The sequence below is a fragment of the Tympanuchus pallidicinctus genome, unplaced genomic scaffold (assembly GCF_026119805.1).
Source record: "Tympanuchus pallidicinctus isolate F22 unplaced genomic scaffold, pur_lepc_1.0 scaffold22, whole genome shotgun sequence".
Lineage (NCBI taxonomy): Eukaryota > Metazoa > Chordata > Aves > Galliformes > Phasianidae > Tympanuchus > Tympanuchus pallidicinctus.
In genome coordinates, this window is record NW_026294739.1 from 30,139,853 (window position 1) to 30,161,490 (window position 21,638).

Here is a 21,638-nt window from a genome sequence, read left to right on the forward strand (position 1 = left end):
ATACCTGCCTTTATCTTTAGTCATTTCACCATTAAGACTCCTACTGCACTACTCCCTAAACCTTTATGTAATTACAGTCTGGGTAACTATTTTGGATTTTCAGTTTATTTACTATTTCACACATTGATACTTCTACCTATTTTGCTCCTCAGAGACTTAGACTCCAATTATTATCCTAGTGTTTTATTCTCTTCTAAAAAAAAAAAAAAAAATAGAATCTGGATGTATCAAATCCATTTACTTTTGTATTGTATTATTGTTATTAAATACTGCACAGAAACTAAACAGAAAACTCAGTGTAGGAAAGAGATTCAGATTTGTGCTTTAAATTACCTGTTGAGAAAGACAGGTTTTTATGCATCTTGACCCTCATTCCCCTAACTACTAGACTAACCACAGCAGAGTTTTCACCTAAGGGGCAACCTTACCACCTTGATGGGGGGAAAAAAAAAAAAAAAAAAGGTGGTAGAGCAGGAGAGATTTGCTATTTTATACTGCATAGATTCCACACACCCCTTTGGTTGGTTTTTGTTTTTGAAAAAGCCGATCCAGCATTCTGCAGAATAGCACGTGAAATTCCACTCTAAAAAAACTGAGCAGATTACAGATATTCTTTTTAGGCAAGAAGAATTTGGAAATAGAGAATACAGGAACTGATCACAAACTAAAATGCTGTTGTCTATGCTACAGGTCAAGCACCTGAGCTGTACAAGACCTCCTGCCCACATGTATTTTATAGCTTTAAAACTCCAGTTGCAAAAGAGTGAAAACCATCTGAACTTCTCTTTGGAAATAAATTATGTGTTCCCTGTACACTAATGCCACAGGACCATTTGAGAGCAATTTAACACCCTGTTAATGTTGAATTTTCTTGTTAAGTACTTCTTCTCCATTTACCTTATCCTGACCTCAGTAAAAGGTGTATGTGCAACAACTAGTTTTATTCCCAAGAAAATGTTCTATTTCACAGGACTCCATTTATGTTCCAGTATGTTTCTATGAAGTATCCCCAGGATGACATTTACTACCGAGGAATTCTACTGAAGTTTATTCCAACTTCAGGAAAAAAATAAAAATAAAAAAAATGTGCAAATGGAGAGGAATATGCCTACACTTCAGATTCTCCTCAAAAACTCTTCAGTTGTTCTTCAGGTATTTTCTCTATTAAGCCAGACAAATATTTTTCCTTTGTTTGACTTTTATCTTCGGAGTGTTACTTAAACCTTGGATAACTGAATGTGCATTAGCTATACTCCACAATGGTCCTCAATTTCCTCATGCAATCTTCAAACCATCTTTTGTTCTTTATAACTAAGTGATTCTCATAGTCCCTCTGTCATTCTCTTTTACCGTATCTCCGCTTGTTTTCCCACAAGGTGTCAATATGCTCTATAACATTTATACAATTTGATAAAAGGCAAGACCTCTTCTTTAGTACCTCGTACTCCTATCTGTCTTTTAAGTTCCTCACAGATTCACGTAACTGAGCTTTTTCAGCTGATTTGTTGTTGTTGGATGCTCCTTCTCATCTAAAACCTCACCAGATGGTGAGCTAAGTCACAGCTAGCCTCAAGTCTCCAATAAGCTGGATGGTACTGCTCAGGAGCAGATCTTGAACTGGCAAACTAATTCATTTCTTATTACTGCTATTAATATAATTCTCTGTAAATGATATCCAAACATTTTCTTTTTGTATCAACTTCAATACAGATGAAAACAATAACAACAATAATGTGCCTGAAGACAAGACTACATTTACAGCTATACAGAGAGACTTGGAAAGAGACTTGTATGATTTTGTGAGCTTGAGCACACTGTTCCTACTGTACTGGGCCAATTCCATATCCTTCAGGCCTTTCAGAAATTGGTTTGGGAGACAGCCTGACTCATCAGCATCTGGCAGCCTGCAGCTCTCACCCAGAATCTGAATGTTTACCAACCCAGGCCCTTTCTTTTCACAATAGAATGGATCTGAGCTATAATCTTGAAGGTTCTACCATATCTGTTTCTGCTAAGCAGCTGTTAGCTTCCTGTACACAGTGAACATCCTGATTACACATGATGTAGGTAAGTCTGGCTATGTGGTCAAGTTTAGTTAACCTATTTAAAGCAGTGGTAATATTATCTAAACAAACAAGCACTTACTCCATAAATCAGTACAGTCATTTGCACAGTGAACAGTTTGTCTTGTGAACAATTCTCACAACCATTCAGTTGAAAATAAAGCATTATTTGACAATGCATTGCAGTCATGTGCTGCAGCATATTCATTTTAGCAGTATTCCTTAATTTACAAAGGGAACATTAGAAGAGAACAGCTAACCCTCTATCAGCTATCCACAAGACATCATTTTACAGTTAGCCTACTCCTGGAAGAAAGGAGACTTTTCTCTAACAACTAAAAAGTGACCAGCAGCACAGGCTTATCTTGGTTCAAATTTGTTTTCCAACAAAGCATAAATACATAGCAAAATTGACTTCAGTTTCTCTAGTCACTTGTACGTGGGCTTCATTTACAAGATACTTCCTTTACAAAAGGGTGGACAAAGTGCATTCTCTCATACGTCTGCCTGGTGACACATCTTATTGCTCTCCACAAACCTGATATTAGTTTTATAAATAATTCTAAAATGTTAACAAGGAAGGTACCCCAAAACAAAAGCATAATGAAAGCAAACAAAGGAAAGGATAATTGGATTTATCTCAGGCTAGGCTAATCTGTAAAACTTTAAATGCTGTCTGGTTACACATGAATACTGCTAATTTGCATGTAGCTAGGAGCACTGGCAGGAAGCACTGCCACGTTACATCACAACACCAAACACTAAATGCTCTTTTGGTCTTCCAGGATTTCATGTTGGAATCAGTTGACTTAGCATGTTGAGATACATAAAACTATATTTCTAGAAATATAAATCAGAGGAGATTACTTCTAATATAGTTAAAAAAAAAATCAATTGTGAGTATTTGATCAAGTGTTTCTAGTAAGCAGATGCTATCTAGAAGCGATATATGCAGTAGCTGTTTATGCCTTGCTTGGTGAAAACAATCATTGAGATATTGGTATTCAGACAGTAAAGTGCTTGTCAAGATCAAAATGCTAATCATTGCTTGCTGAGAAATTGAGTTCTTCCCAGCTGTACTGAAAGCAACATGCAGCTAGAAGCAGCTGCAGTATGTTATTACTATCTAGAGTCCTAGCTGAAGTAGGATTCCTATGCAAGGGTGTCATGGAATGGTCGCTCGTGCTCCAGAAAATTTACAGAGCATGTGACCACAATGTTTGTATTAAACATTTAAAAGAGAAGTGGAATTTAAATCAGAAGGTTCAAGCTTCATAAATGAGAATATGTTTTCTAGCAGTGATACAAAATGGGGGCTCATCTGTATTTCTCAGTAATGCTGCTTATTTTGTACAAAAGGATTTGGACATTGAATCCAGAAGTCATAAATGTCATTCAATTATATTAATATACTATAACATTAATTATTTCAGCATTAATATACTATAACTTATACACACATGCATCCATTGCGTCTATTTTTCCTATTAATGTAACTTCCATTAAAAAAACACTAAAGAAATTACTTTTATCTTGTTTATGTATTCTGAAAAAGTGAAAAGTTTAAGGATTAAATGAACTACAATACAACAAAAAAGTCAAACCTGGATACAGCCAGTCCTTCAGATCTGTCAGTCTACAATCAAATTCACGTGCAAGAAACCTTGCATCAACTCCAGTGTTTTCAAAGGAGTTTCACAGAAGCACCATAATCTATTCATATGGACTTGATTTCAGAATCAGACTAGATCATCAGAGCATACTGCAAACAAAAACAACTATGAACACTCTTTCAGCTACCATACATACTGAAGCTAGAGCTGTGGTTCTTTTCATTGTTATGTAATTATAGGCTGGCCTCTAATTACAATGCATCATTCTATCCTAATCCTGGCAACTCATCAGCAACTAACTGCATGTTACAAAAACATAATTAAAATATTTTAATTAAAAAAAGAAAATCCAAGTCTTTATAACATATGACTTTGCAATGAACAAGGAAATGATCAAATAATCTCATTTTACAACTACATAGACAAGCCAAGGATATTACACCTCCACTATCCCTTCCCTCTCCCACAAGGTCAGCAGCTGGCAGTGAGAACTGCAGGGACTGTTATGTGTATTCATTAGCTAACCAGAGGAAAGGTCTGACCATAAACGTGACCTTCACAAAATGCATAATCCTGTTTTCAGAACCAGTTAAAAAAGACAGAGTTGTAATGCTGCAAATGTTGATTACTACTGTTAACAGCAAAAAATATCAACCTCTAATAATATCAAATTTTATCCAACTTCTGCTAAAATTAATGAATATGAAGAGAACTGTTAACACGTGTTTGCCAAAAACAAGTTACTGCATTTTTAGACAGCCATTAGAAAAGCATAATTAGGGTAAAGAGGAAGATGCATGATGGCTGGCACTACTGCTGCAGTATTCCTGCCTGTGGTTCTTTTTCACTTTCTCATTTAAAACATGAAGTGTATACATAACCCACTTAATTTCCAGGAACACAACATCCACCTCCTTTGTTAAATACCAAGGACTGTGGCTTTAAATAGTGAAAAAGACTGGTTTAATCTGTTACATGAGCTGACATACTTTATAACATGCTTATTAATTCCTGACAAAACAAATAACTTCCAATGCTACGTTTTATCAGAAGATTCTAGAAGGATTGAGAAAACATTGAAAATACATAAATAAATACTAGAGCAGTTTTACCTTCTGTGAGGACAACACATTAAAGTACGTTTGTTTCTGAAACAGTAATTGTATCAACAGAATTCAGAAATTTCAAGAACATGTATTAAGTGTACAAAACTTTAAAAAACTGATTTAAATTAAAAACAGAACTCAATTTTTTTCTTAGGAACCATAGTATTGCTTGCAAGTTTGTCCACTACCTCCCTCCTTTAATGTGTTAAAAACAGGAGAGAATTGAAGCATGGGGACACTGTAGGATGTTGGTTAAGGCTAAGTTACTATTTCTTTGACAGGGTTCTTCACATACAGATATACCTAAAATTCTATACCTCTGTACATCAGGACTCTTAAGAACTCAGCTGCGTATTGTGAGCAGGACGTGATGCATAAGTTCTAGTGAACCTAGTTCTGGTAGCATTTCTCTGTCCCCATGCTATATGCTTCACTATCTTTTTACATTACGTTCCACTGATCTAAATACTTCCCACTTGCACTGAAATTAAGGGCAAACCTGTATATAAAAGCCTACAGATAAGGATCTAAATGTCATTAAAATTTAATCAGAATTTTAATGTGAGTTCCATACATTAAAGCTGTACACACACAAGTGCTTTAATATGAAATATCCAGTAACAGATTTTTGAAAAAAGTTTCAAAGTTCCTATTGCAGGGGAGAATCTTTTCTTGCACTTCACACAAGAAATTTCACTAAATGAGTTCACTACATGAATTCTAGCAATATATACTAATTAGATGCTTTATATTTACTCCACTGTGTTTCACTGACCTTACTATTTCTACAGCATTCGATTTTAAGTGGGTCCCAAAATGAAACAATAAATCATACTGTCCCTGGTAAACTCCAATTATTACAGGATCACACACATTCACAGTATCATAGGGGCTAGATGCTTATAAGACAACATGGATAACATCTCTCAGTCTTCTCCTCCTCAGACTGAACAGTCCTGAGTCTCTCAGCCTTACTTCATAAGAGAGATGCTCCAGGTCCCTGACCATCTTTGCAGTCCTCCATTGGACTCCCTCCAGTTCTTCCCTATCTTTCTTGAACTGGAAAACCCAGAACTCCAGATGTGGCCTCACCAGGGCAAAGTAGAGAGGGATAACAACCTCCCTTGCCCTGTTGGCAATGCTCTTTTTAAAGCACCCCAGGATTCCACTGACCTTCTTGGCTCCAAGGGCACACTGCTAGATCATGGACACCTGCCGAGCAACAGGATTGCTAGGTCCTTCTCTGCAAAAAGCTCCTTTCTAGCAGGTCAGGCCCCCTACTACACACAAAATTCATGTCTACCTATTCTGATTTAAATCAAAACAACTCTAATTTAAATTCTGATAAGAATATTAAGTAATTTTTTCAAAATCAGTGTCTTATTTTCTTGAGTGTTTCCTTTAAAATTCAAAGACAAAAACTGATGTGCTGTTCTGATAGCAAGCAATTTTTCAAATAATCACATCCCAAGCACCTTTCTGAGATTCAGAAGAGGAATAAGAGATGATCTCTCTCATCTACATCTCATACTACAGAGTTTATAACTCACTCTGTGAAGGTGAAATCAATTGTTTTTCATCTCCTGTTTATATAAAAAGTTTCATTTGTTTTCCCATTAATTTTAAGTTAGCACAGTCAGTTTACTGTTTTAGAGCAGTGAAACAAGAGAAAGCTAATAAGCAGTGCTAACAGAGGGATGTTAAATTAAATGAACAACTTTTGACACTGCATACCACTGAGGGCCACGTAAGTTGTCAAAGCTACATTAACTTCAGGCATTTGACTTTAATACTGGAGATTTCACAAATATTTCTGCAGTGAGATCATGCAGTTTGTCTATGGCCTTGATCGAGTGGGAAAATTAGCAACACTATTCACTTCAAGTGGACATCAGAGCTGTAGACTCCATGAGGTTTTTCCTTTAGTATCACGGCTGTCCTCTGTTCAAGATGGCAATTGAGATGTGCAACACTGGAGTTCTTTCCAGTTAACAGAATGTGTTTACAATCATCATCATCTTGAAATTAGATACAAAATCCTTCTCAGTACCCTAAACATTTGTGTCTAGGACAGGCAAATGTAGTGCTCAGGAACATGACAAAATTACTGCTGAAAACTGCTTGCAACTTTTTAGCAACCCCTCTTTTTTTTTTTTTTTTAAGTGTCATTTATGTATGATTGACTCAGATTATGTGAATAATTTCCAAAACAACACAAGGTATTAAGATTCCAATAAGTAAAACACCAGAAGGATCAGCAGAGACAGAAGCATCACAAGCAACCTTTTCTTTTGTAGTAAACGAAATTCTTGGTCATGTTTAAATCTGGCAAATAGACCCCAACATTCTGAAAGTTTCAAGTGCATATAAAATATCTTTAAGCATGTTGAAAAAGTAAGCGTTAGGCTATCATCAGCCAGTGACCCTAGAAGTGTTGAAAAACAACATCTATCAAAGAACAGGATTCTATACACAAACTTCCCACTTTACAAATATGTCTGTACAGCTCACTCACAGAAAATTACTTCCAAAAACAAAGTTGTAGCTATACAAAAAGGTGGCAATGGAAGTAATCTTCTGAATTCAGAAATCCGCAACTTAAACAGATCTGTAATACAATATTATTTGCCTTCGTGACAGTTAGAAACCTCAAGGAAACCTAAACAACTTTCTGAAATTATAACATAAAGATTTCTTCAAAAGTAAAGTCTCTTATTTCCCCAAAGAAGTACAACAGGAACAAAGATCACAATGTCACTATTTCACAGAGCAAAAATATTTTTCAACATAGTCACCACCATCAGCTCTGCATTTTCACCAGCAAAAAAACAAGAGCCACAGACAGAAATCTGCCAGCAGAGCACCCACCGTCACCACTGCTGAAATACACCATCCCTTCGTCATTGTGCTCACATCCACTGTTTGCTCTCCATAAATGTACTGCACGTGTCAATGAATGTCAGCGGGTGCCATCTTTTTCCACGTGGAAGAATTCAATGGCCCAGCTTTGCTTTATATACACTTCCCTGTCAGGTGTCATTTTATCAGACTGCCCCTCTGCAGCCTTCTGTTGCGCAGCAACAAAATGTAATGAAAAATTGGTGGGAAGGTTCATCCTCTACAGCCATGTCAGCAACATCTGCCTCTGACGTTGAGCTGATGCAATTAAATCAGAGGCATTGCTTTCATAGCAGCTCTTGCATTATTTTTATCCATAAAAAGGTGTTTTTCTATGTGCTGCTCTCTTAATTTATAGCAATTTCACATGGGAAATCAATTTCATGGGCCTTTTTCAATCTCTTTTTTATTGTTTTTAAATCAAGAGAAAGCATTTTAAAGTGAATAGCCTTCATGAAATGCCACCAGATAAATTTATTATTCAGATGTTTCATGTGTTTAAAGAGCAGATGTAAAAAAGAAAAAAAGGCAAATACCTTCCAACAAAATCAGCTGAGAAGTATGCAAATCTCATTACATACAGTGCTGTTTTGTTATACCGGAACTTTGCAAGAAGATTCAAATAAAAATAACCTGTAAAACAGTTACTGGAAAATATATTTCTCAGAATCTTTCTATTCAAAGATAACATAAGAAGCAGAGTAGCCATATAAACATCATGCTTTGAAATAGTAAATTATAATTGATTTTATGCACACAAACTTTCCCTTTAGAGGAAAAAGTAACTTAAAAAGTCATATTTTGTGCAATGTACCCTGAGTCTCATAATTCTTCATTTTTCTTCCTCTCCCCCTCCTTCCTTTTCTCTCATATTTTTACTGTCACTTTTTCTGTTTGTTGTTTCGTGATACATGAAAGAAATACTATGAGTTTGGACAGAGAGATTGATAGTTGCATAGTATGTGTGCAAGCATATAATTCATTTGCTTAAGATGAACTTTTTCCAACTAACACAGCAAGCTACAATACCTCTGCTGTATGTGTTACATTTAACTTGCATAATCACACAGGTACATGAATATTCAAAATAACAAGAGCAGTAAAATTTCTGAGGCTTTAGACATCCAGCAGTGTTTCAAGACGCTTCAGTAGCGACACAGACACACGGTATCAGTTATGAATATACTGCTAATAGAACAAACTAGGACTATCTTGCTCATTCTCTTCCCATCAGACAAATACATACACAAGCATACATGTAATTCTTGCAACATAGCCTACCTCCACTATCAGCTAATTTAGCTTTCTAAATGTCAAACATTATTTAGTATCAAAGCAATAAATAGTTCTGTCTAATAATGTGTTCATCACTACACTCCTGAAGTACTTTTTCACATTCCTAAACTAGAAGAAAAATGCAAGTGCTATTTCCCTAAATTCAGATCCATTAGTGTTTTTTCATAAAGATAAATACTGAATCCTCTAACAGTCCAACTGTGCTTCAAGCAATTCAATTCTGAAGAAGGTCTTAATAATGTATGTAGCAGCATTTTAGCAATAACATTGATCTCACACTATTAAGGTTTGCAACATTTCTATAACCCATTATCTTCCTGCATATTAACTCTCGCTAGCAGAAAGGACACTTTCTCTGTTAACTTCTAACATATATCAATGCAAAAAAGTAACTCTACCTTCTACAGTGTCTGCCTGACTGTATGATAACGTCAATCAATAAAGAAAACCACTTTCTTACATAAAGCAAGATGACTGCAAATTCAAATATTGTATGAGAAAGTATTTTAATGCTTAATAGTATTTTCCTGAGAGAACTTCATTTATTAACACATAGTTCATGGATATCAGTAGCAACATCAAACTACTGCTTCTGACATTTTATAAAGGAACTGTGGCTGGATGACACCAGAATGCATTCATAACATCAAGAGACGGCCAATGTGTACAGCAGGTCATCACAGACACTACTGAATCATAAAAGAAAGACCTGTCAAGTTTCAGATAAGGCTGGCACTTGATGATGATAAATTATTTATTAAGTGCTCTTGTTGAACCATTATGGAAATCCTTTCTTCTTCCTTCACCATCTATTCAACTCAAGGGAACATTACCTGCTTTGTTTTAAACTGTCTAGCAAAGGAAAATACTTTTTCAGAACAGCAAACAATAATGGATGTCAAATGAGAATACCAGATAAGGAGAACCCAGAGTTGCAACTGAAAGTAGTGCTATTTTCACCAGTAATGTGTAATGTGAAGATTGTTAGGGATAATATATCTTGTGAATAATCACAACTAGCTGAACAAGGAAAATACGTCAGTGCAAAGTACTGAGAATGCATGACTATTAAAAATATCAGTGGCATAGCGATGCCTCTATACGTGATTTTTTCACTGAATTTCTAAGATTTCCTGTGAACATTCAGAAGTAGATCTACTTCATTTTCCAGACAAAAAACAGAACAGATGAAATGGAAATCATTTGTGAAAGGCCAGCATGGTTTTCTTATATCATGGAATTTTGCCTTGCCAACTCCAAGATGTTCTTCAAGAACAGTCATTCTTGTTCTTGCCTGCTGCTGAAATTGGGGATGTGCATGCATTTACCAACCATTTCAAAAGCCCCAGTAAGTTCACCTCCACTCACATCAGCTTCTGTGGGTATTCAATTGACACTCAAATAATTCAACTGTGAAACAAAATATTCGGTGAACCTAGAAACACTTCTAGCAGTACATATGGACTGCAGAGGATTTGGGACACACTCAGTGCAAGCCTCTGATCAAACAGAATATAGAATATTATTAATGATGAAGTGTTGGATTTCTGGTCATTGAGGACTATAGCAATGGTAATAAGCCTCCTCATGAAGCACACTGTTTGGCCACCAAGGCTTGGCTGCAACTTCCACAGCAAGACCCACCTTGTCAAGCCCATACTTACACTGGAAGCCCGGAATGATGCTGTGTCTTGTGTGCATCACCCACCACGCATCAAGGATACTTTTGATCTCTTGTTGGAGGCACTGAAGCAGGAATCCTCAACTTCAGTCCAGGCATGAGGATTTAACCAGGTACAGAAGATTTTGAAAGTGAATTGCCAATTTATCATTCTTCAAAGGTTAAAAAAAAAGTCCTAAATATGCTACAAATGTCCCTCACTCTATTGAAAGTAACAGTCTAGTTCATCACCATCATATCCCAGAATTGCAGCAGCAAACATTTAAGCCACTCTGAAATAACATATACTCTAACCCCCTAAAAACAAACTACTGAAATTTATTGAAAGCAAACATGAATATAGCATACAGTATCCATTAGTGCATTAATACTACATGAACCCATTATATCGCTTCCACCTAATAATATCATTAAGTAATAAAAAGGTGCTAGCAAATCAATAATTTCTAAATTTCAAGTAAAATAAAAAGCAGTATTTACTACCTCTCACAATAATGCAAATTCTAAAATAGAACAGTGATTCCATATGCTCTGTGCAGAGATTTCTAGGTACTGTATTCAGATTTCACCAGGTAAGCATACTACCAACTTACTAAATGAATGAAACTTTAAAAAAAAAAAAAAAAAAAAAAAAAAAGCAATTATTGACAGTGAGGTCACCACCAAACTGGTTGCAAACTCAGAGAAAGGTGACTAACATCACTGACCCTGACTGTATGAATTTGAGCAATGGCAGAGACCAGTGTGAACTCATACCTGGACTGAAGTTGAGGATTCCTGCTTTGGTGCCTCCAACAAGAGATCAAAACTGTCCCTGTTGATGGGTGGTGGAAGACACACACAAGACACAGCATCATTCTGGGCTTCCTGTGTAAGTAAGGGCTTGACAAGGGGGGGGTCTTGTTGTGGAAGTCACAGACAAGTCTTGGTGGCCAAACTGTGCTACATGAGGAAGCTCATTACCATTGCTGCAGCCCTGAATGACCAGAGTTCCACCAGCAGCAGGACCACCAGAATGCCTGTGCTACAGGAGGATGGTCCTGCAATCATCCTCAGTCTTGGTACCTCCCATCAGGAGCCTCCTGCCTCTGGTCCGGGCCACTTGCAGGCCTCAGCACTAAGAAGCTTCCTGGTGTCTTATGGAGGTCCTGGGCATCCCATCACCACCACCGCACCCTCAGAGGAGGAGCCGGGACAGTCAGTGGTAGCTGGCCTACCTGCCCACGGGACAGACCACTCACTTGGGAGTCCCCAGCATCTCCTGAAAAGGAAGATCAGCAGCAGCATCCCCCTGCACTTGCCCCCATCCCACAGAGGCAACCCCAGAAGCAGCACTAGGCTGATGCCCCATCACCAACTACAGACCATGGCTCAGGTGGACTGGGAGGCAAACATCAAACTTTCAGTCAGCTTCTGAGATAAAAAAATAAAAAAATAAAAGAACTAAAAAAAGAAAAAAATCTGTTACCAACAAAGCAGTTGAAGTTGCTGCCCCCACCCCTGTTGGTTTCTTCCTTGTCTGACCCTGGGGAACGCCATAGAATCATAAATTTATCTTCAAGATAAGAAACCAAGCAGTCATGACAGTGCTAATAAAACAATCATAGGCTCCAACAAACAGAAGATGGGCCTTGTATTTTTCTAATAATAATCCTTTCACCAGGATCCTCTCATACTACCAGCTCCAAGCCATGAGAGTTGTCATCATTTGGGGATTCAGTACTGACCTCCTGTGCCACCCAGTCTGTATTGTCCATCTCTCATATGCAACCTTCTGCCAAATAAAGAACTTAAAAGTTACCTACTGAGCAGCTATGTCACAATTGAAACCTGTGCCTCAGTACCTAAAAAAAAAAAAGAAAACTTTTGCTTCTTCCCATCACTGTCCCAAGAGCTCCTATCCCAGATGCTTTTTGAGTGTCAGAGCCGTTCAGCCATCCTGATGAACAGCCTATTTGTTCCAGAAAAAAAATATTACTATTTAAAACTTCAGAAATCTCAAGCTGTCTCTGAACAGCCACACAGAGGGAATACCTTTTAAAGCAAATTTGATACCAGCACGAAACAGACCAATTGTCTTTTTTTTTTTTCCTTCAGGAATAAAAAGGAGAACTGAAAACGCCCAGGAGCCAGAATTTACCAGAGCTGTCTCTCCAATCTAGGGCCCAGAAGGATAACATCAACAACTCAGGCTACACAATTCGGTTTGCTGAATCAAACTTTAAACTTCATAAACTGTGATCACCAACTCCATATGCCCCAGAAAGCTTTCTCTCTTGCATTGATAGAATTTACAACACAAACACATTTCACCTTAATATCCACTGAGATTTGGCAGCACCATGTAGCGCAGTAACTATTTGTCCTAACTAGATCATTCCACAAAACATGTTCTGATGCCCTACCAATAAAACCTCTGTCTTACTCTGCCCTGCCAAAGGTAGAACATATGACCCCTGGAAAACTCAAATGGATCGAACTATGCTGCAGCAAAGAATCCAAAGAATACAAAAACCCACATTAATTACAACTGAATCTTAAAAATAAGTTACTGAGTTTCTCATTCAAGCAACAGAAAACATTCTGATACAAGAACCTCTTAGTTCTTATCCATTATCTCCACAGGAAGAAAAACCCAGTACTTTTTGTGCTTACTGTAAACAGAAGGGCAGGTAGTCCATCAGTAATAAAGAATATTCTATGACAAGATCAAGAGGTACAGGAGCTCAGTCCTTACAGAAAACAGCGAGCAAGAACAGAGAATGTAAAGTCTTCTAACTGTTGATAAATACTTCTGTAGGCTTCAAAGACTTCTGCATTACATCAGCCCATGATTAATATCACTTCCGATGAAAAACACACCAAGGTTACTAGATATACTTAAGCATAAAAAGCTCAAAGGGAATACTGCCACTACCTCAGACATCACAGAAGTTTTCAGACCTAGTAACAGGACACTGATTATCTTTTTCCACTAAATATAAAAGGACTGTTTTCCTATAGTTTTCGTTGTTGTGATTGCTCTGCTTTTTTTTTTTTTTTTTTTTGCTTTTTCTTTTTAGTTTTGTTGTTGTTGTTGTTCTTACATAATCAACATACTAGAATTTTGATAGGATTTTTAGCATCTGAATTATATGGTAAAATGTTGGGTTTGAATTTGAGTCAGTTCTACGAAACAGGCAGACTTTGGTAAATTTTAGTTAAACTAATAATATAACTTTAAAAGCCAAAAACTAGAGTATTAAGGACACAAGTGATAACAGGCTTTAGAAGGCTTAGCAACTTTATTATCCTGCGTGCTTTATGAAAAAACATTTATGAAAACGTGTGTTCTCTGATTGTTTTTATAGAACACTTAAATGTAAGTCACTTCTGTCTTAAAGGAGCATTATGTGTTACGGTTCCAACAATCCAGTTCTCGTCTGTATTTCAAGATGGAAAGCTGTAAACCTCTCCTACTGAATTAAATGGCTTTACATTTAATATTCTTTCCTCCTCCTAGAATGTGAGCTTTGTTTGTGTGTTAGATTCCATGCTATAATGATTTTCTACTTAATTACATTCTATTTGCAGTTTAACTACTACAGTCATTAAAAAAAAATGTTGCTAGCTAAGAGAGTTTCAGTCTTTTAAACAAGTGGGTTCAAATCTTTCCTGCTGAAAATAGGCAGTACATCTACACTATGTTTTACTTGCAATTGAGGAAGTAACAAGCAGTTTTGAAAGACATACAGAGCCTGTCACTGTACTTTAAGGCATCACCAATGGAAAGAGAGCATGCTGAGGTTTTAAATGCATTTTGACTTTCAAAAACTTGTGACAAAATGGCAAAATAACAAGTTAAAATGGTACTAAAGGATATTTGCAGTAAATACACTCTGACAAGTCTGGAGTTTTACTACATGGAATTTTATGAAGTAGAAGAGTGAAACTATTTCCTATGTGGTAATGGGTATCAACCAAAGTTTGTACAGTCTTAGAAACAGGGCATCAGCTGCCACAGTAAGGATTTTTGAGAACTGCACCACATCCTCTTAAGTGAAAAACAACACGTAAAAAAACTTCACACAAACAGAGACATAATAGCCCACACTGTTGGACATTCTGCCCAGAGTCTCCACATCTTTACCTTCTAGACAGAGACTCCAATTCTTCTCAAGTGTTTTGGAAGTTTGGCTACTACTAAAACTGATTTTAGTATTAAAAATTACTAAAACTGATGCATGAAAACATGCATCTGAAGCCAAATATTAGACAGAGGCAGGGGACATAGATTCAAACAGCCTAACTTACATCCAAGTATCAAGTCCACCACAGAACAGAGATCTTATTTAACTTCATCCTGGATATGAAAAGTTTTCTATAAAACCAAGGCAAACTGAGCAATAACTCTGCACTTGCATTAGGCTTTGAGATCTGGTATTTATATTTCAGCCTACAGGAAAGGCTTATGTGCTTTAAAACTCATCTAAAGTTTTCCAACCTTAACATTTGCTCCTACAAGGTATTATAAGCCTTGGTCTTGTCTACTTTCTTAAGACCATCATGCCAATAGCAAAGCTCCATCCTACAAACCTATGCAGGTCTTGAAAAATTATTTTAAGATTCATTCACTGAAAGAACTCACTTCAAATTTCACTCATCAGACCACTAGCAGGAAATATAAGGGATATCACATTATATTCTTCTTTATCTGGTACAAAGATGGGGGGGATTTCTTATGCAGTACTGTAGAAATTTGTAATAGTTTGGCTGTCTTTCCATATCAAAAGTGAAATACTTTTGATATTGAAATGAAATAAGATACCAGGTGTGTGCATACCACACACTCATTCAACAGTCATAGCAGAGGAAATAACTTGCTATGCATTTTACCACTTTTTTTTTTTTTTTTATACTAGTATCGGTACTATGGATATAAACAGGTATACTTTGTTTTTATTCCCTAGAACGTATCTTCATATATGAGAAATTTTCAGCACTTCTTTTAATGAATAAACAATGTCAAATCTTTATTTCCAGGCTCTAGTTAGACAATACTGTAATAATAACAATCTGTAACAGAGCACTAAGGTACCTGGAGAGAAAGCCCTGCACTGAATATATTTGGGCAGTACTTTACAATATCCTCTGAAATATCTGAAACAAGTGTTTCTCTCACTGATCATCTGGAAAGGTCCCTATTCAATTTACTTTTTCTTCGCATACAGCAGCACTGTGTGTAAATGTTAAGCTAACAAGGCTTAAAATCTCAGATAATCACTAATCACCAAACCAAATTCTTATATGTCAGTAAGCGAGAAGCCTGGCAAAGAACTCTAAATATAGCCAAAACTTTATCAAGTTTTAATCTGTACTCATCTCTACTTTTTTTTTTTTTTTTTTTTTTTTTAAATGAAAAAAGTTCTATGATGAGAAAGTTGCAGAGTTTACAGAAGGCAACCCTCCAAACAAATAATGAAAATCACTTTAAAACACTGACATGGTAATTTAGCTGTTGGACTCCCATTAAGTTTGTGCAAGCATAAGAGAAAAATTTTGCATGCTGCTTTTGAAGTGTAGGAGTGGGTGTACCCATATTTACAAGCGGGCTGGAAACGTTTTAGATGTCAAGGCATTTTTCCCTCCTTTCCCCCCTCCATTCTTTCCCATGTTCTTTGAGCCTCAAGACATAGTTGAAACAGTATTATAAAAAAAAGCCAACCACCACCACCACCACCACTACAAACATATTCAGAATTCAGCCCCTTTCTCTGCCACATCTAATAAAAGCACCTTAAAACTTCCGTGGTATTTATTTATTTATTTATTTCCTTCTCCTATTCTCAATAACAAGCAGGATCGAAATCACAGAGGATGACTGGAGATTCTTAAAGGACTGTTGCTATGAGACACCCAGCCAAACTCCACCAGTACTGGAGCAATGGATTGTTTGGATAAACACAAAGAACTGATGCTATAATTTGGTCTCAAATACATGAAAAATACAAGTTTTCTATGTTGTCTGTCAGTGTTCAACTGCACAAAATAGCACAAAAGGATACAATGATCCTCATCTTTAAAATACCTTAAAGTAAAATTTGAACTCTATATCCAAGAATAATAATTATGATGTTATCAAAACTACCACCTTCTACTTTGATTTTCTACCAGCAAATACTCAATTTACATTTTCTCATCTCCCAGGATACTTGCCAAAGCTGGGGTTGCTTCATACACTGCTTCAAAAAATGAGCAGGTTTATTGAAATCCTAATGCTTGTTTAAAAATTCCTCAAGAAGTGAATCAAGGAAATCAGCAAAGCAAGGCAGTCAGTATTTTAACTATCATCTTATAATCATTTCAATAAATTATTTATTACAATCATTTAAATTGTCAATGTTTTAAACAATAATAATCAATTTTTTGGTCTTCAAGAAAAAGACAGCTGCTTTAGTAATAAAAAGTAAATTACAAACTAATCAACAAATGTTTTAATTATTATTTTAGAACAAAGTTTTTTGAATCTGTACTCACTCTAACTTTGGACCAGCAAAATATAAAACCACTAAATGCAAACTGAGTTCCTGTTATTTACAAGTGTAGAAAAATTTTTCTGTTTTCCCTGTCTATTGTTTGTAACTATTCATACCTTACCTACAAAAAAATGCAGTAATGGAAGTGCTGAGTAAAGAACTAAAAGAGATGGGCAGATGCACTTTGCCACATGACTTACAGTTATTTTAAAAATGTATTCTGTGTTAAGTGTGGACTGCAAAAAAAGCACTAATGTTTACAGTGAAGCTTAGGATTTAAACTTAATATATATATTTTTTTATTATCCTCCTCTGAAAATCAAACATGCCTTAATGTTTTAGGATCTGCAGTACAGATCAGTTACTGGAAACACCTAAAGCTGATCAGTTGACTTCATCACTGAAGCTCCAGGGCCTACCTGCAACCTATTATTTCTTCACTGGTAGCCTTAAGGGGTCACTGAGCAGCCATGTTCTTGTCTGAATGTCACACAGTCTGTCTACACACAAATGTAGCTCTCAGCGACTCCCCAGTTTATCTTAACTCCTATGCCATTCATCAGCACATCAAGCTATAATTAGATGTGGCAATTAAACTGCTCAATGACCACTTCAATTGATCACACAAATGCACTTTTAGATGACAATTTTGTTTTGCAAATGAAAATGTTATACAGATGGTAGACACTCAATGCATCAATCACTTCTAATATATTGAACGTAAGGGTGGATGTGCTTGAAAAAAATATCTGAATAAAAATAATGTGGAAAAAAGAAGCCACGAAGGTAAACATAATAGCTGTTCCCTTCTAACTACCAAAAAAAGGTAATAATAATAATAATAATAATAAAAAAAATCCAGTGATTCCTTTACAGAGATTTCTATAATCATTATGCTGAAGCACAATCATCTGTAAGAACAGACTTGTCAGAAATCTATTGAACAAAGTTGAAAGGAAGAACCTGCCTCCATAATCCAAGCTGCATTAGGTCTGTGCTGAGTCCCAAAGGGGATAATTAGGTTTGGAAGTCTAATCATCCTCTATAATAGAGCAGCCTTTGTTCTCATCACGCAGGACTTGTTTCAGCTCATCATCTGAGAAATGGAAATATTTGATGTCAATAATCAATTGACCTAAAGAAAATATTTTCCACTTCAGAAACTTTAGTTTTTGAAAACAAATAGCTTCTCTCTCTCCTCTTCTCCCCATGCAGCAAATACAGATATTTGTGAGGAACATTTATGATTGAGTCTTCAAATCCTAATGTTTCAATGCATTGCATAACTAATTAGAAAACAAAAGTATAGATCACACAGCCCCTGACTACGTAATACGTAGACATGACTTAATATGACTGGATTTGCTGTAAAACTTCATTTGACATTTGTGTAAATTACAGTCTGCTGTTCTCAGGTGAGGAAAAAGAAAGCAACAACATTCCTGCCACCACCCTAACTACTGCAGCCTGGTCAGTTGGAAAACCAATTTGAAACAGGAAAACTTAAATGCAAGGTTTTCCTCTTGGCGCAGACTTCATACTTCTGTACCAGAGTATCTGCTGAACGGAAACAATCATACACGCCGTGTGAAACACGTGCAGCAAACTTGAACCAGGTGACTTTCGACAGGATCTGTACCCTAGCAGTAAGCCAACCAGGTCCCAAGGACTTCACTCTGCAACATGTTCAAAACAGTTCAGAAGATTTAGAAAGCAGTAGAGAACTTGTGCTCCAAGGACAGACTGCAGATGTGAATTGGACTCCTACATGTAGTAGCCAGAAATACTACTCACACTACACTAAAAACAGAACTTTCCAGATGCTCTTTGAACAACAGACATGAAAGGAAAAAAAAAAGAAATCAGTTGCTTGCAGAATTCTTTCACGGTTCTAGTGGGGACAAGAGTTTCTAAAAATATTGCATAGTGTTGATTTAAAAAAAAAAAAATTGCTAAAGTTTTTACAGTTGTGATTGCTGCTCCTTAATTGAGTCAAACTCCTTTCTAATTTATCTGACCCACAAAAATAAATGGCAAAAAACCTGAGCTGGAGGTAACTGTTGATTAAAGGTGTTTCTAAGTTCTGAAAGCAAGATCTCCACTACTGAGAGAAGTACACTGTAGATTGATTTTATGGGAATTGCTTGAAAGCAATGCATTCTTTAAAGCACAATTTTCCACACCATTTTATAAATGAGAATACATATATCCACCTAAATAGTTTATTTTTCTCATGAACTGAAAATTTAAAAGCAAATAAAAAGCATGTTTAGAAGTCATTATCACCTAGATTTCTGCACTTCCAATATACCAACGGATTTTATTTGGGATACCAAAAAGAAGAGTTCCCACATACAGTGTGCAGAAGATGCACTCAATAAGGAACAGGAGTGCAATGACCTGAAGTTCTGCAAGGTTGTTTGTTTGGTTTTTTTCCCCCTTCGAATTCTTAATAGTACTTTTTTCCTCACAACACATTCATTTCATCACAGTTAACATTCAACACTGGTGCATGACATATCACACTACTAAAAGAGCTTTATAAGAGCTCAAGCTTTATATTGTAAAAGAAACTTCTTCAGATGACATTGTGGCAACCGATTCTATAGAGAAAATCAAGCCTCACTTAAATTTAAGGCACCGTGGAATCAATTTGTATCTGTTTGTTTGTTTTGTGGTGAGCAGGACTTCCCTATATATATGTGTATAATATATATATTATTTTATATATATATATTCATATAGCAACTGGCTCAGGTCCTCTTTCTATTGCATCATCTTTCTCAGTCTGATGAAATTTTTATCGGATCACCTTGCCATAACACATTGCCTCAATGTCTCAATGTCCTCCCATGTTCCCATTCCATGTCAGTCACAGAGTTACTGAGCAAACTCAAAAGAAACCTCATTCACAGCTGATATACTAAGATTACTATGCATGACTGAATTCTGACTTGAAAAGTAGTCTTAGTGCAGAAAGCAAATCAAACCTGTGTTTCTCAGATTAGAACACTTCCAAAACAACACAATAGTAACCAATGTTTTCTTATAACTCATCTTTAACACTTGGTTAGGTACTCTTCCTCCACTGACTTTCTCAATTACAAAGGTAGGCACAAAAGATAAAAACAAGCACATGCCATTCAAAATACCAATCCTATATACAATATATTTTTTCCACTGCTAGGAATTTGAACTCTAGAACATGTTCACACAACATGGAATTTGTAATTTTATGTACTCAAATCCATTTTTACGCTGCATCAGGTCAAACTGGGCTGTATCTCTGAGCAAATACTACACTTTCACATAAGTTAAACATTTCAGCACACCTACCTGACTAGAAATGTTGGAAACAATTCACAAGCATAACATCCAAGAGCATTCATCATCAAAACAATGGTATCATGAGAAAAATAAACATTTTCCAATCAGATCTGAAAACAAGTAATACAGCCTACCAAATGCCCTCAGGTGAAAACAAACAGCTAATTCACTTTTCACAGCTTTTTTTTTTTTTTTTTTAAACACATATTCAACATTGATTTCACAGGCTTAATTTACCACAAAATGTCTTTTAAAATATTTATTATAATGCACAATTATATCTATTTAATCAGTTAAGACACTGGAACCTAAAAATAACAAAGGATTTATTTTAAAAAAATGATGGAGAATACAATGTCCACTTTTAGGTCTTGTATTTAAGCAAGTATCTTAATTTAATTTAATATTAAATTAAAAAGCACTTCTAAGCTGTGAATTTTATCGTTTTACATGACTATTTTTAGCAGGAGATAGACAAAAGAGAGTTTTTTTTAAAATGTTTATTTCTTCATAACTGATTAGCTTAGCTGACAAGAAGGCAAAATATCCAATCTCCAAGCTGTCAGCTTTCTCCTGCCATCAACTCCACAAAGACCAAGGAGTTCACAAACTCAATTGCAGCATGAGACTAAAACAGTTTTAAATGCACTGATGTAAAGACAGAAAGAAGATGCATCTCCCTACCTATTGCATTCCTCCATCAGTTCTCCACGTCCTGGGTTCATGATGCCAATTCCATGATCTCCTCAGCTGCAGCAAGCTTTGCCCACTAAACAGTGCATGGGAAGCCCCTCTTGCACTGACACTTGGCTGGCTGGCTCTCTCCACCTGCACGGGTAGGTCCAGTGGCACACTTCTCAGCAAGGCTCCTTGCTTCTAGAATGTACGCTCAGAGAACCTTTGGCAAACCATGACACAGGTCCTAAGTTAATGTTGTTTGCATTTTTCCACAGTGAAAGTGTATTTAGACCAACTTATAATGAAAAATGTGGCAAGGTTGATGAAAATTAAACTTTGAGGCTAATCCAAGGATAGCTTACTAGTAAAACCTGCAAGCTTAGAGCAGCTTAACTTGAAGATGCTGCTGAAGTGCATACACTGATGAAGCCACAAGTTATTTCCAGGTCACATCAGAATCA

At 36.3% G+C, this 21,638-nt stretch overlaps 1 long non-coding RNA gene across 1 annotated transcript in view; it reads right to left on the minus strand.

Annotated features, from left to right (window-relative positions):
- Nucleotides 1-21,405, minus strand: part of LOC128082480 (uncharacterized) — a 94,797-nt gene extending 73,392 nt beyond the window's left edge. The window contains exon 1 of the long non-coding RNA XR_008207692.1: nt 21,184-21,405. This is a non-coding gene — a long non-coding RNA (uncharacterized LOC128082480). The remainder of the gene's footprint in view (nt 1-21,183) is intronic.
- Nucleotides 21,406-21,638: the final 233 nt, after the last annotated feature.